The sequence below is a fragment of the Ochlerotatus camptorhynchus genome, unplaced genomic scaffold (genome assembly GCF_037179485.1).
Source record: "Ochlerotatus camptorhynchus isolate MF236.1 unplaced genomic scaffold, CSIRO-AGI_Acam_v1.1 ptg000498l, whole genome shotgun sequence".
NCBI lineage: Eukaryota > Metazoa > Arthropoda > Insecta > Diptera > Culicidae > Ochlerotatus > Ochlerotatus camptorhynchus.
The window spans coordinates 519,649-534,323 of record NW_027040983.1 but is presented as its reverse complement, the minus strand read 5'-3'; the positions used below and the strand labels follow the sequence as shown (position 1 = coordinate 534,323).

Genomic DNA, 14,675 nt, shown 5'->3' with positions numbered 1-14,675 from the left:
CAAAGACGCCATTTTGAAAAATTTAAAAGTTTCAAAATTGCCGAATTCTAGCAAAAATGTGAGTCATTGCCCATAACAAAAAAATATGCAAAGTTTCAAGCAAATCGGAGAAGGTCGTGTATATGGTAATGAATTAAATGACAGTGGAATGAATTTCGTGAATATGAAGAAACTATCTGAATACGCCCCTTTGGCTTGTCGCCCTTGAAGGGAATTTCCACCACCCCCTCACTACGTCCCTGTACAGAGGCTGTGGCTGATAGATGAAGACGCTTTGAGTATAAATTATTACCGAAGCACGTAAAACTCACGTGGCCCGTGCTTCGGCAATTGGATATTCATTTTGATCAGAAGCAATAATCTCATTATAGGGTGAAAATTGTGTGCTAAATTTAGCGAATAAATGCGAGCAGCCCCATGGGGAACAGGTTTTCCTCGGAAAGAGAGCCCCAATCCGAATTCTCATATTTCTGAACTTGGATGCGGTTTTGGTAGTGCGCAACAGTCAATCAGTCATTGCTGGAGAGCGCGGTTCAATATCGCAGGTTATCCATTTTGATATCATTATCAAAAGTCATTCAATATCTCCGCGGTCGGTGGTGGGCTAAACAAAATCGATACCGTTTGGAACCAGTTTGCGGTTTAGCCATACGAGAGGAAATCGAATGCAAGATACACAAATCTTCCTCCGGCTCGGTTTTCATCATAAACACAGTCGGTGGCATTGCGTAACCCAGTTCGGTTGGCACCGAATCTCAAATTCCAGCAGCAGCAGCACCACCATGTTATGTGTGTCATCTATCGGTTCCAATAGCCGGTTGTCTTCGATTGCGTTCTTCGCTCTGCCTAACTCAATCAACAAGTTTAACCCAGCATAGCCAAGAATTCCACTTTGTTCCGCCCAATTTGTTCCGACTGAGCACCGAACCGATCGCGTGTACGCACGCGTTCGATTCGTGATTCGCAAAACACACACACACGTTTTTATCACTATCCCAACATTGTACCAATTTGTAGCAAGTATCTATAGGTAGGCACTTTGTGTTTGTTTATTGGTAGGGATATGTGCAATTCATTGCAACATTATTGTCGCCGTCGGCGTCGACATCGACAGATAGCAGCAGGGTTCCGTCCAGCCACATAGAGTGACAATTATCGAGGACACTCATAAGTGTCAGCGCAATATGTGTCGTCAATCACTAATTGAAACGTCCCTTCCACAGCTCAAGTGATTGGCGATGGAATCTGTAGAATCCAATGTCACCGTAGCCGTCCGTCACACCGTTGACGGTTGGATTTGATGAAGACAAATTGATTCTTGGAGAGTGGAGAAGAGAATGCTCTTTGTTGGCTCCGAAAATTATACCATTTTAACGCGTTGGATATTTTCAGATCTAAGACCTGTGTTTCAATGGGAAATGGGACAAAATGGGAAATGTTCATATATGTATGTAAATCCCTCAGTTTTCTCGGGTATTGTTAAACCGATTTGATTGAAGAAATGTATCCTGATTGGATGTTTGGTTCCGGATATATGAACAAATAAGTGTAATTTTATTTCTACCTTTCCTGTCTTAACTATAGACAACAACAACAACAACAATTTCTACCCTTTCTATACACCTTGGACGAGAAAAACGAGTGTTACCGCTAGGTGAATTAATTTACGATTTCCCGGCGGCAGATTTTTCAGCTCAGAAAATCCCGACGACCTTGCAGCCACACTTATTACTCAACCTCCACCACCGTCGCCCTTTTGTGCCACAATTAAACTATTGTGATCATTCGATGACTTGTCCTAAAGCGAAGACAACAAATCAAGAAGACTGGCAACTCTTCTATTTTCTCATACGAACACTATGAGACAGGTATAATCGCGTCATCTGCCACTCAAAGGTAAATGCTTCGAACGATTTTGACAGCAAAGATGACATATTCAGAAGAAAGGTTTGTGTATTTGCTCATTTTTCTATGCGTTGCTTCCACCTTCACTCAAGCGCAGCGCCATTGTATCTGTCGCTTGGATTCTGGCAAAGTTGCCAGTCTTCTTGATTTGTTGTCTTCGCCTAAAGTTAAGTTTTGCAGACAAGCCACTGCAGTAAGTCTTGTTGAATCCTAAGGGTGGCCTCTGCATTGAGGAATTTAAATTCCCGGTTGTCTAATATAGTTATTCCGAAGTAATGGTACCATCAAAATATGGTGTTACACCCCAAGTAACATTACAAGTTTTAACGAAATTTTAAAGAACAAGTCTAAATCATGATCCACAAACAGTATGATAAAACCAAAATTGTAATTTGAGACATAGATTATTATTATCTCGAATAACTTTTGACCTATGTGAGTGCGGTCTGTAGTTGTTAGATCAAAATACGTAGTTTTCAAAGGATTACAAGAAGATTCCAGGAAGATTTTTTGACAAATTTTGAAAATAAGCTTAACGAAAAAATCAACATTAATAATTTGTAGAATTTAACCTAGTTCTGTTTAGATATCCAAGACAATTCTGAGATGAATACCTAGGAAAATCTTATTTTCTTAAGGGTACCTTCTACAGAGAATTAAATTATGGAGAGCATTTTAAAGGAATTATCGCGAGAGTTATTGAGAATACTAAGGGGATTTTTAAAGAGGTATGTAGAGAATGTCCAAGGTTGTTATGGATGAAAATTTCAAGGGAATGCCAGAAGGAAATATAAGATGATTCTGGGGCATTCTGAAAGCAATTCTGAAGACATCTTGGTGTGATTCTAAGGAAATTCACGAGAAAATTCCACAGATATCCTATGAAGAATTACTTGTGTTGGTGAGTGAGCCCAACAGCTTCCGTTTAATTTTGACAGTTTTGTTTGTAACTCATACAATCGCACGTGCCGAGACGAACTTGGAATGCGTAGGCATTGTTTTCATTTTATTCTTTCGTTGCGCTTTTTCTCATCTTCAGAAGTCTTCACTGTTTTTGTTGTGCTTTACATCATCAGCAGCGAGTGTTACGTTTGGCCTGAGAGCAGCGACCATTACTGGTGATTGTTGTTTGCCCTGGCTCTACCTCTCACTGCGGGACAAAACGTTCTGTCAGCGATAGTCGGTTGATGCGTTGACGAGTGTCGAGTGAGTGTCATGATATTTTGCATCACTGGGAATGATGCCAAATCGGGCCAGAACAAAGGGTTTTCTTTATGGCTTTTGATGAAGGGTAGCAATCGCTGCTGCAGGCACTCTTTCTGGTAAATCTTCTTCGTCCTAAAATACTCAGCTGTAACATTTTTGGCCATAGCAGAATAGAAAACCAGCCCTGGAAGCTGCTTGAAATCCGCCAGGTCATAAGTTTCATCGTTCATAGCAACGCATAAAAACTTCGTCAAATATTTGCAGTACAAACGTCGAGCCCGTGATTTTGCTGTCCTATTTTACGAGCCACCGTTCGAATAGAGGGATTAGGGTTTTCCTTCAATCCATGACAGGATCAGCATGTCTAATGTTTTTATCACTTCTCGGTTTCCTCTCGACCGTCAAACGTTCCGAAAATGATTTGAGCACACAGTGAACAGTGGATTTAGGTGAATCCAATTTGTTTGCATGTTCCCGTCAGGATTTGCTATTACGTCCGTACAAAATCCGCTCGCGCACGTGTTTTTGATTCGTCGCCATCTTGAACATTAAACATGGAATGTAAACACCAATCATAGTCTTTTTCATTAATGACTCCCAGCTAAACCTCAGTGAAATTTTTTCACTCTTGCGTGCAATATTTCAAAAGTTAGTTAATGTGGATACAGACCTTACAATCGGAAATTTTTGTGTAAGTATTTAGAATGTCTAGGAAGTTCCAGAGGATCATCCACTTCGAAAACTGCAGACACTTCCGGGACCTAAGGGGCCTTCGATGCTAAAAAAAACTTTAAAATCAGAAATCAGGATACTTCTGGAACACTGTGGAGGATTTCGGAAATTGGGTATGGTAGACAGGGTGAAGTATGAAATAGGGGACGAAAGGGTAAGACGGCCACCCTAAGCTTAAAGTAAAATTCATCCAAGCTGTGTAAAATTTTGGTAATAAATTCTGTTGTTACATGGATTTTCAGGAAATTTTCTTTTCATTTGATGATTTTTTTTATCACGAACCACCCCTAGAGGTAAGACGGCCACATGGAATATCACATAATCCTGGCCATATAAACGGTTACTGTCTTGAGCAAAGTTGTACAGTGGGTCAACCCCATTTGGTTAGAGAACAGTAGTTCAGAATTTTCGCACTATGCGGAGCTAATGTGCAAGTTGATTTCCTGTCATCGGGATTATTGCTCAGCTGGCCAAGATCTTTTACATTGTGGGCAGATTAGATCAGAATTCTCCCGCTATGTGGCACTAGTGTGTACTAATGTTCTAATTATCTAAAAAGTTTTTTTTTCTCTGTTCGGGACATAACACCACTGCGACCAGTAATTTGATCTATTGTAGTATATCCCGTGTCCTTAGTTTAGTGCATGTCGTATTACTCCATCACTATTGAGAAATGATGAAGTATTCGGTTTTGATACAGTTGTCATTCTTGCCTTCATCGCAAAGAATCGATTCTAATTAAAAGGTCCCGCTATTTATACCCTTCGGAGTGTTGGAACACCCTCCAAAGGCGCGCCCCTTTGTCAGTCAAATTGGATTCCTTAGCAACAAAAACAAGCAAAGACACCGATAATGACCATGCATTAGAACCCTAGTCTTAACCACTTCAAGCTAGGGAACAACGAATAGAAGATTAGGAATCACATAGATGAAGACTAACTAACTCATTTTTTCTTTGTTTCAAGATCATCCTCGGTCCAGGCAACCCGAGGACTTATCACTATCAACAAGGCATAAAAAGTAACAAGGACTAATATGTGTTCCTTTGCTTACTGAAAAATCCTGTTCCCCTAGTTTGAAGTAGTCAAGACTAGGAATCGGTGGTAGATCTTACATCCCGTAACGTACCACGAAAAGGTGATCTACCTACGTTAAGGGGCATCTAAAAAGTTGTGGCCTTTGGAAGTTTTACTCAGGTCGTTGAAATCTTCTGGTTGAGAGACAGATTGGTTCACATTTCTCTCACTACACGGCGTTTGTATGTCTTTAAAGTCTTAGTCACCTGACGAACTTTGCCGATGATGGCAACTTTCTTGATGGTCAGAAAATTTTGAACTAATTTGTCTACCAAAAAGCGTTGATAACTGAACAAGTTTGCGAAAACAGCAAGTTCCTAGAGGAAATTCACATGTACACTAGCAGTGCGTAGTGAGAGAATTCCAAATTTACCTGTTCACCATCATCATTTGGTAGGCCTTGCTCATCTTATCAAAATTGCCGGAAACAGAAACTTCGTAGAAAGCCAGAACCTAGTTTCATGAATTGATCACTTATACGGATATAGCGGATCTTCTGGTGGATCCCCTTGGGCCCGTCGTATTCCGAATTCATTCTGGTAACAGATCTACAAATGTTTTCAAAAAAGCCTTATGTATTTCGAAAACGAGATATTGTTATTTACTACATCCAGTTCCAACCTTAATACAAATACCATCCAAAAGTGACCATCTTACCCCGATACAAGTCGAGCTGTAACAGCTGCTGCAATATGTTTCTCTGTTTCTCATGATAAATGATATAATAACTTTAAAGCATTAAATTCCGTAAGCCCAAAATAATAAGTGCCGGCCGCCGCCATACACAACGTTTAATTTTGTTGTTCATTTTGAAGTTTCACCTGTTATCAATCTAAAATGTGTTCTGCATCATCAACTATACTATAACAACGAACTCTACATCATTTGTTTTTTTCAAGAGCTGATTATTTCAATAATCCAAAGGGTGGTCGTTTCCCCCCCTCGTCCCCTACTAATGATTGTTTAAAACTCAACTATGTCTACCACACTGGGGTTTCTGGAGCTCAAGTCGCAAAATTCACGAATATCTTTAGGTTCCTCGCAGTGGCGTCGTCTTAACCTCAATCTACCTGTGCACCAACTCTCAAAACATAAACAATTATCAAAATATTGCTTGTAATGGATAGATATCGAGTTAACTAGAAGATTAAGTGTGTTTTTCAACCGATTCGAGTATGAATATGGCATTAAATCTGGTTTTTAAAGTTGGTGCACAGGTAAAAAGTGAGATTACGCGACGCCACTGGTTCCTCGCATTTATTAAGTTCCGATAAGTCCGGAATTTACAAAAGTTTTAGGAGTTTTCGAAATGCAAGATTTAAGAACCTTCCCTATTCATAGAATTTGAACTTCACTATTCATAGAATTTGAAGTCCTAGGGTTAACTACCCTATTTCTGGCCTACTAAGCACAACCCGCACTTAGTCTTTCTTAATCTAGCGCAGTTTAGCACCAAACGGAATGTTATTATTACTGATGGCTTCCAAATTTATTTACCTTTCCGTATGTACCGTAAGATTTGATAAAGAGAAACCAATCGTTGAAATATTGTCAAAAGTCTAACACTGCTTCTTGACGTTAAACTCGGCCTACGGATTCTAAACTCGGCCTAACGCATTGAAACGCCATTGAATTCGCTTCGGCCTATTCGGATGAAGATACAAATTGATTCGGTCGGAGCGCTTCTTTTGTTTATCGAAATAATTGCTGCAAACCTTCATATCACGCGTTCTCATTGCCTTCATTCCGTAGCTTATTAACTAAAGTATCGTATCAAACGCATAATTGACTTGTTAACTCTGAAATCATGGATTTATTTGATGTTTTCTGCTCGATAGGCCCAAAATGGGCGATTATGCCGAAGTAATTCTCTACCCTATATGATTTTTTTGCAATATAATTTTTTTGTTATTAGCCAAGTAATTTAGATGAGATTTATTTATAGTTATAAGAAATAAGTATCTAGAAATTAAAATCAATTATAAATTTTAATCTAATATAATCATTTTCAAAAATTGTGTTAACATTTACTTCTAAATATTACTATTACGCACAATATCGATCATAAACTTGCTAAACGACACATTTTTAATGGTTGGTATGACCACTTAAATTAAAAGTGAATTCTATCAACTGTCAATTCACTTTCAATTTAAGTGGTCATACCCACAATTAAAAATGTGTCGTTTAGCAAGTTTTAACAAAATTATTTTAAGCCGAATTTAAGAAAGAAAATTAAACCATTGTTATCATTGTATCATTGAATAAATGCAAAATATCGATGTGCATTTATACAATGATAACAATGGTTTAATTTTCTTTTATACACACTCAGTTTTGTCTTTCCTATCTCGGCAATATTTTTCCGAGATTTGTACAGCCGAGCACTCGGTACAGCACTCGGCAACACATTTTACTGAGATCTCAGCAAACATTACGTTTGTTTGTTGAGGTTCAGTGAAAAATTTCCCGGGTCAGCAACCAAACGTCACTTTTGCTAAGATCTCAGTATGATCTCAGATCTAAGATGCTAAGATCTCAGTAATGATTGTCGAGAGCTCGGGACGTGCAAATCTCGGCAAACATTGCCGAAATTCGACAAATTTAAGTGTGTATGCTTTCCGTAAAATCCGCGCAGCAGAGCTATAACAACACGCCAGCTGTAACAACCCTGCAGTTTGTTTTTCAAATGAAAGCTGTGTAGACGCCCCCCCATCAAGCACATAACGAGTAAATGAATAAAAATTCCGATGAACTCCAAGGAAAAGTTCGAAGTGAATCTAATTCTGACGATAACTCAAAACACTTCTTTGCTGAATTTTAAGATAGTTTTGTAGGGAATTCTCAGAAGACTTTTGAAGAATTTTGAGTGAACTGCAAAGCATTTTCGGGAGGAATCCAAAGAGGAAAAGTCAAAGGGAACTTTGAGCATATTTTCGGAAAATTCTGAGTCGAATTCCAAGGAAGTTGGGTAGAACGTTCCGAAAGGAATCGAATTTTCAGAATAGTTCCAAGCGAATTCTAAAGAGAGTTTTAAAATAATTCCAAGTAAGTTCCAAGAGATTCTCTAAACGAGATTTTGAGAATTTTTTTGTGATTCTCCAGGTAATTTTGGGACAATATTTTGTGAAACCTGAAGTGAATTCTATGGGCAGGAGAATTGTGAAAAAAGTTCCTAGATCATTCTGATAGGAATTTCATAAAACATCTGAGGTTAACATAATGGGAATTCTGAAGGAAAGGAATGGAGACATTTTCAAGATTCTGTGACATGAAAAGTTATCAAGGTTCTAAAACGTACCAAGTTAAATTCAAACAGCCGGACACAGGACTCATATCCATTTGTACCGTCCCAATGACGCGTTGATCTAGATAAAATTGATAAATAGCAGATTTTTAGCGATGGGCCCAATCTTAGATCCGTTTGCCAACATTAGATCAATTTCCCCTATATAAAAATGAATATCTGTTTGTCTGTCTGACCCGATCGGCGTGCAAATTTGTATGCAGGGGTTTTTAAGGGCAGGGAAAGGTTCTTATGATGGTTTGAGACCCCTCCCCCTCTGTAAAGGGGTGCTCCGATACAAATGAAGCAGACATTTCTGCATAACTCGAGAACTAATCAAGCAAATGGAACCAAATTTGGCATGTGGAGGTCATAGGGGGTAGTCCCTTAGATAAGAGGGGAAGGGGGCTAAAGGGTGTCCACGATGAAATTGCCACACACAAAATTGATTCGCAAAATTCGAGTTTTCATCCGATTGCCATCAAATTTTCAGGGATTAAGAAATAACTATTAAACTTCATTTTACCATTTTACTCGTATTTTATTTACAGTCCATACGCAAATGCCCGCACCTTGGCCTTAACCCCGGCCATAAGATTCTGCACAACCTGTGAATCAACCGTTTTTTGCATGTAAACCCATACTTTCTTCAGTTCCTCGACTGTCTTCACTACCTTAGGTCGTTTAAGAAGGTGCTGCTTAATAATCGCCCAGTACTTCTCGATGGGGCGGAGCTCCGGAGTGTTGGGAGGGTTGAACATTTTCGGCACGAAATTGACCTTATTGTCCGCATACCACTTCAGCACGTCCTTGGAGTAGTGGCATGAGGCCAAATCCGGCCAGAAGATTGTTGGGACGTTGTGGGCCTTCAGGAGAGGAAGCAGCCGCTTCTGGAGGCACTCTTTTATGTACACCTGTCCGTTCATCGTGTCCTGGGTCACGAAAGGTGCACTCCGCTTCCCGCACGTGCAGATGGCTTGCCAAACCAGGAATTTCTTCGCAAATTTGGACATCTTCTGAGTGCGGACATGCTCCGGAACGCTGAACTTATCCTTGGCCGTGAAAAACAGGTTGCCGGGAATCTGTTTGAAGTCGGCCTTCACATATGTTTCGTCGTCCATGATGCAGCATTCAACTTTCGTCAGCATGTTGAGGTACAACTTCCTGGCACAGGTTTTGGCGGACTTGTTCTGCTTCTCGTCGCGATTAGGGGCCTTTTGTACCTTGAACGTTCGAAGCCCAGCCTTAGTTTTGGCCTTCTGGACAAAACTTCGGCTTAGGTGCAGCTTCTTAGCCACATCCCTAACGGAGGCGTTCGGATTTCGGTTGAAGGCCCCAACTACGCGGTTGTGATTTTTGGTGTTGTACGGAATACTTTTTCCTTCACTTCTGGGCTTCCGATCGGTGGTCAACCGTTCCTCGAACCGCTTAATCACTCGCGACACCGTGGAATTGGCGATTCCCAACGTTTTAGCGATGGAAAGATGCGAGAGATCCTTGTTCTCGTGATGAATGCTCAAGATTTTATCACGCACGAGCTGTTCTTTCGACTCCATTTCCGCGAGTTTTGATCACATGACTTTAAAACTTGCAGGATGTAAATAATGCACTATGAACTAAATCCACCCAAATTTTCATTAAATTCTACCCAACGGTTAAAAAGTTAGAGCAATTTCATAGTGTGGCAATTTCATCGTGGACACCCTTTACGTACAATATAGAATGTTTTTTTAATTGGTGCATAAACTCAAGCTAATATTGGATCCCGAGCAAGGCCGGGCACACTCAGCTAGTATCATATGAACACAACTTCTGCTATGGCTGAACGTTTTACACCGTAATTGTGCTTAGCTTGCCCAAGAGTGTCTAAAAACGGTGTAAAAACCTTATATAATTTATTGAAAAAAATCCCAAATTTCCTACATTCAATTGTATCAATTAATAGGTGCTAGAACAGAGATGAAAGACCTAGGGTATGAAATGTTTTAATGTATTATTGAATATACAAATGATGTCAACCCTACTATGGCCGTCTTGCCCCGTCTACCCCTATTATATTTTGTAAAATTTGCAATTGCAATAAGACGGGAGAATACAATCCTGCCATACTCAAGATAATAAACTCATATCAATCAAGATTCACACTGCAAAGAGATCAAGTCTATATAGAGCTGGAATTAGGGCGTAACAGCTTTTGTAAACAATGACTTCTCTCGAAGATTTCTAGGAATTCAAGGCACGCCCACGCATCCAATACAACCATCGGGTAGGGGAAGTCTTCCTCTACCCGATGGTGATGTTGATTTGCGTGGGCGAGTCTTGATTTAGTAGAAATGATTGAGTGAAGTCATTGTTTACAAAAGCTGTTACGCCCTAATTCCAGCTCTATCTAGAAGTGTATCATTTCAGCTTGTTGACTATTGACAATGTTTCGCAATTCTAACCAAAAATTCACAGCCATTGAATCGCCACCACTTCACGCTCCGGTTGCCATATAATCATCAATGTTTGAATTGAATTATTTGCTTTCTTTGAAAATAAACATCGTAGATAATAACATTACCTGTTAATCTATGAAATTGCCGCCAATCTCGCACATATCCACGGCAACGTCCCCCAAGCTGCCGCACAACAGATGCTGGTTGCACTTTGGCTCAACACTTTCAACATGTCAGGATGGCCGAGCGGTCTAAGGCGCCAGACTCAAGAGCAATCTTGCCCCTTCCACTCACAAGGGGTTAATACCGAGCATTCTGGTCCTCTCTGAGGGCGTGGGTTCAAATCCCACTTCTGACAGACAATTTTTTTGCTGGTCTGATGTGGGGGGGAGTACTGCCTATAATCCCATATCAGTACTATATTGAAAAAAAAGGAAATGAGGAAATGACAGTCGAAGTTATGAAGTGTGATTCCCACGCAAATATTTGAGAAATCATATTAATTTATTAATATTTAAAAATCAGTTGCATTGAAACACAACTGTAACTTTACCTCTGGACTACTGAATTTGATATGATATGCGATCATTTTGGTTGATGGGACTTGACTGATGTTGTTATCACATTTTTCACATCATATGAAAGAAGATGCCAATTGATAGTGGATAGTGTTATTATCTCAAAATTGACTGACATGCGATTATAGGCAGAGTATTGCCGAAGAGATATGACATCACTATACAATGGCTGTGGTAAAAATAATCTGCGCCCGAATAGGGACTTGAACCCTAGACCGTTGGATTAAAAGTCCAACGCTCTACCGACTGAGCTATCCGGGCAACGAGAGAATGAAGGTGCGCAAAGTTGTACCGACTTTGCGTTTCTAATCGATTCAAACTTATCCATTTTGAGCTAGTTGAAAGTTGAGCGAAAATGTCCACCAACTGAAACAATAGATAAGTAGTCACCGAGTAGTTCTAAACAAAAATCGACGACTGAATCATCTTTCTACTTTTAGTCCCATGCCACTTTGTTTATCAAAACATAAACAAAAACTAAGAAAATAATAACAGCAGAGAGTGTCTGGTTCCGGGCGCAAAACAACCGTCTAGACCTTCGAGAACAAAAACAATAACAAGCATGGGGATCGGCTGGACATCCGCCTTTGTTTCGAACAATGCATCATGCAGTGGCGCTTCAATGCATATCTGATTATCTGTTCCTGGAAAAATGGAACACAATCACCATTATTATGACTGTTTTGATTAGAAAAGCAAATGGGCACATTCCGTCAGTCGTGTTCACCACATTTCACTGTGGGTAAAAATAGAAATTCTTAGCTTCCAGTCGCTGGAATGCGCACATATTTAAATCCGTGTATTTACACAGCGAACTGTGCCTGCACTGTGTTTATTATTATTATTATTATCAACGTCTTCATCGCCTCCGGACTGACGGAGGGGGGGGAGGGACTCAATTAAGACTTTGGTCGCTCGCTGTCGTCTGAGCTGCAGTTCACCGCGGTACCGTCCATGAGAAGCTATATGATTTTCAAAACAAAAGGCATCGCTACCAGCGAACACGTGACCTTCTTGGTGATTAGTGATGGTCACATTCACCTCACCTAGCTTATCGCTGAAGCAAAACAGAGCGATCCGAACCAAACGCGATCGTGAGACGCTGGCCATTTGTTTATCAACAATACACACCCGACCGGCCTGCTTCGCATATACCATGACAACGACACGACGCCTCCATGTTTTTTTTACTCGTCGGAGGAGTCGATTTTTTCCCATGCCACTGAGCCCTGGTAGGCTAAACTTCAAGAGTGGTTCTCGTTCGCTGCGCTCGATTACTCACAAACAAATAGAGTGCCGTTTCGGTTGTACCTAGATTCATCTCATCAGCTAACAGATTTAGATGGCTGATGTTCAAGCTCCATATATTTGGAGGAGAGGCTTTTACACGGCCGGTTAGTTTCTTAGACATTATTTGTCGGCGTTGGTTGCAAGGGAAATTTGAAGTGGAAACTGCTTGAAAACGAGCAATTAAGCAACCGCGGGAGTTTGTCGCTTCGGATTTTACCCAGTGAGGGTATTGTTATGATGACAAATGGCCTTTTAACTGCCGCTACACCACCATCAGAAGAGCAATGTGGTTTGTGTTTGGGTTGCGCCGATTTTTAGTGTTCTTCAAGTGATTCAAGCGTGGGAGTAGCACGATTGATTTGAGTAGTGCTGAGTGGGGGGGAGGTGGTGGGTTCAAGGCGGTCGCTGGCCAGCGCTACTTAACAGAATGTGTTCATTTAAGAAGTCATAACAATTGGTACCACTTGAATTTGTTGTTTGAGCACTCAAACGCTTTTTCTGGCAAGTTGCTTGCTGCATGAACGATGAGACCGACTCAAATTGAGTTGAATTCAACTCAATTTAGCCAAAAGTGGGTTTCCTCAGAAGTGATTGAGATTTTCCAGGAACAAGATTTCTAAGAGAAGGTCTCACTCAGTCTAATAGTATACTCCTACACCCTAAATATTGGAATAGTGCACGAATTGATCATTGCACCATTTCCATACCAAATTTTGAAAATTCAACAAAACAATACATCCCAGGTATTCTTTTTGCATGTAATTTGTTGGTATTATTCTTTGATATTTACCTCTTATGTCATGCTGGTCAATACCAAATTTTGGTATCAGGTCAGAATTGGGTATTCATTAGTTCCTTTAAATTTGTCGAACCTCTTAACGGAATCCCTTTATGAAGAGCTTTGAGTGGGTTGGTTTATTTCTTTTAAATTCCGTTATAATTGCTTATCTTTTGACAGATAAGCGTATTTAGTCTACTACTAGCAGACTTCATCAGTGCCAAGTTCAATACCACAGTGGTGTTGAGTACTCGGCAGTGATGAAGTCTGCAAGTAATAGACTAAATACGCGTATCTGTCAAAAGATAAGCAATTATAACGGAATTTAAAGGAAATAAACCAACCCACTCAAAGCTCTTAATATTCATTAGTTATTTTCTAATGCTCGGGACGTGAGTGACACTTGTTCGTCGCGTATTTTGGAGTTTCATGCGTAACATTTGAAAAAGGCCCATAAATTTTTGTAAACAGAAATTGAAGTCACCGAAAGTTTGCAGAACTTTCCTGAAGTTTGCAGAGTATTCCTAGAGTTCTTAAAACAATTCTGTATACTTCAAAAAGTTCGTTTACAAATTTTTGAAATTCGTAGAATTTTTGCTTTTGTTCTGTAAATTTTGATTTACATTCAAGTTTTAAAGAATTCAGAATTCAAGTTTAAAAAGTTCTGTAAATACCGAAGAAGTTGTGACGAATCCGTTTAGGTTCTGGGAACTAGAGAGTCCTGCTCGGAAAATCCCGGAACACAATCCCGAATACTGGGATTTTTGCGAAATTGTTGGAATATCACAAAAAACAAGATGCTGATAATTTAATTCTTCTTCGATGGTTTGAAGCCTATTTGATTCGTTAATGAAGTCGAGGGCGTCGACAAGCTATTAAAGTCTGAAGGTGATTTGAACATCTTTTCTTTTTTTTGTAAAAATAGAAGTCCTTCCACATTCATCAAAATTGTTATAATATGGTTTTGGAGGGAATAATTGAAAGGCGCAGTTTTGTATTAGATTGGTTTCACTAACGATGTTTCTTCATAACTTCTTAAGTTCTGCTGAGATACCTGATATTTAAGAATGGATGGATTGGCTGGAACGATGGGACAGTTGGTTGGATCTAGTTCACATAAAAAATCTGTCATCATTGACTTCCGATAAACAGCTGCTAAAATGAACAAGAACCACATCAATTTTCCGAAACATGAGCTATCCAATGACGCTGGGACTAGTTAAACATAAACGATAGATGAAGTTCTTTAAAAGGGAGCTTGCTCCCTATGAGTTGATTGGAAGCTTGATAGACGGTTTTGAAAATCGTATAAACCGGTATGAAGCCAACGTTAACGGATAGTTAAAGAGTTTTTTTTTTATCGGACTCCTCGAACATTTGCTCTAA

General features: G+C 39.8%; 1 protein-coding gene and 2 non-coding genes across 3 annotated transcripts in view; 1 reads left to right on the top strand and 2 right to left on the bottom strand.

Moving 5' to 3' along the window:
- Nucleotides 1-14,675, bottom strand: part of Fim (plastin-2 Fim) — a 163,879-nt gene that overhangs the window by 98,717 nt on the left and 50,487 nt on the right. The gene's annotated exons all lie outside the window — the stretch shown is intronic.
- TRNAL-CAA (transfer RNA leucine (anticodon CAA)) lies at nt 10,876-11,001 on the top strand. Its single transcript has 2 exons — nt 10,876-10,913; nt 10,957-11,001. It is a non-coding gene; the product is annotated as a tRNA-Leu (tRNA).
- Nucleotides 11,410-11,482, bottom strand: TRNAK-UUU (transfer RNA lysine (anticodon UUU)). Its single transcript has one exon. It is a non-coding gene; the product is annotated as a tRNA-Lys (tRNA).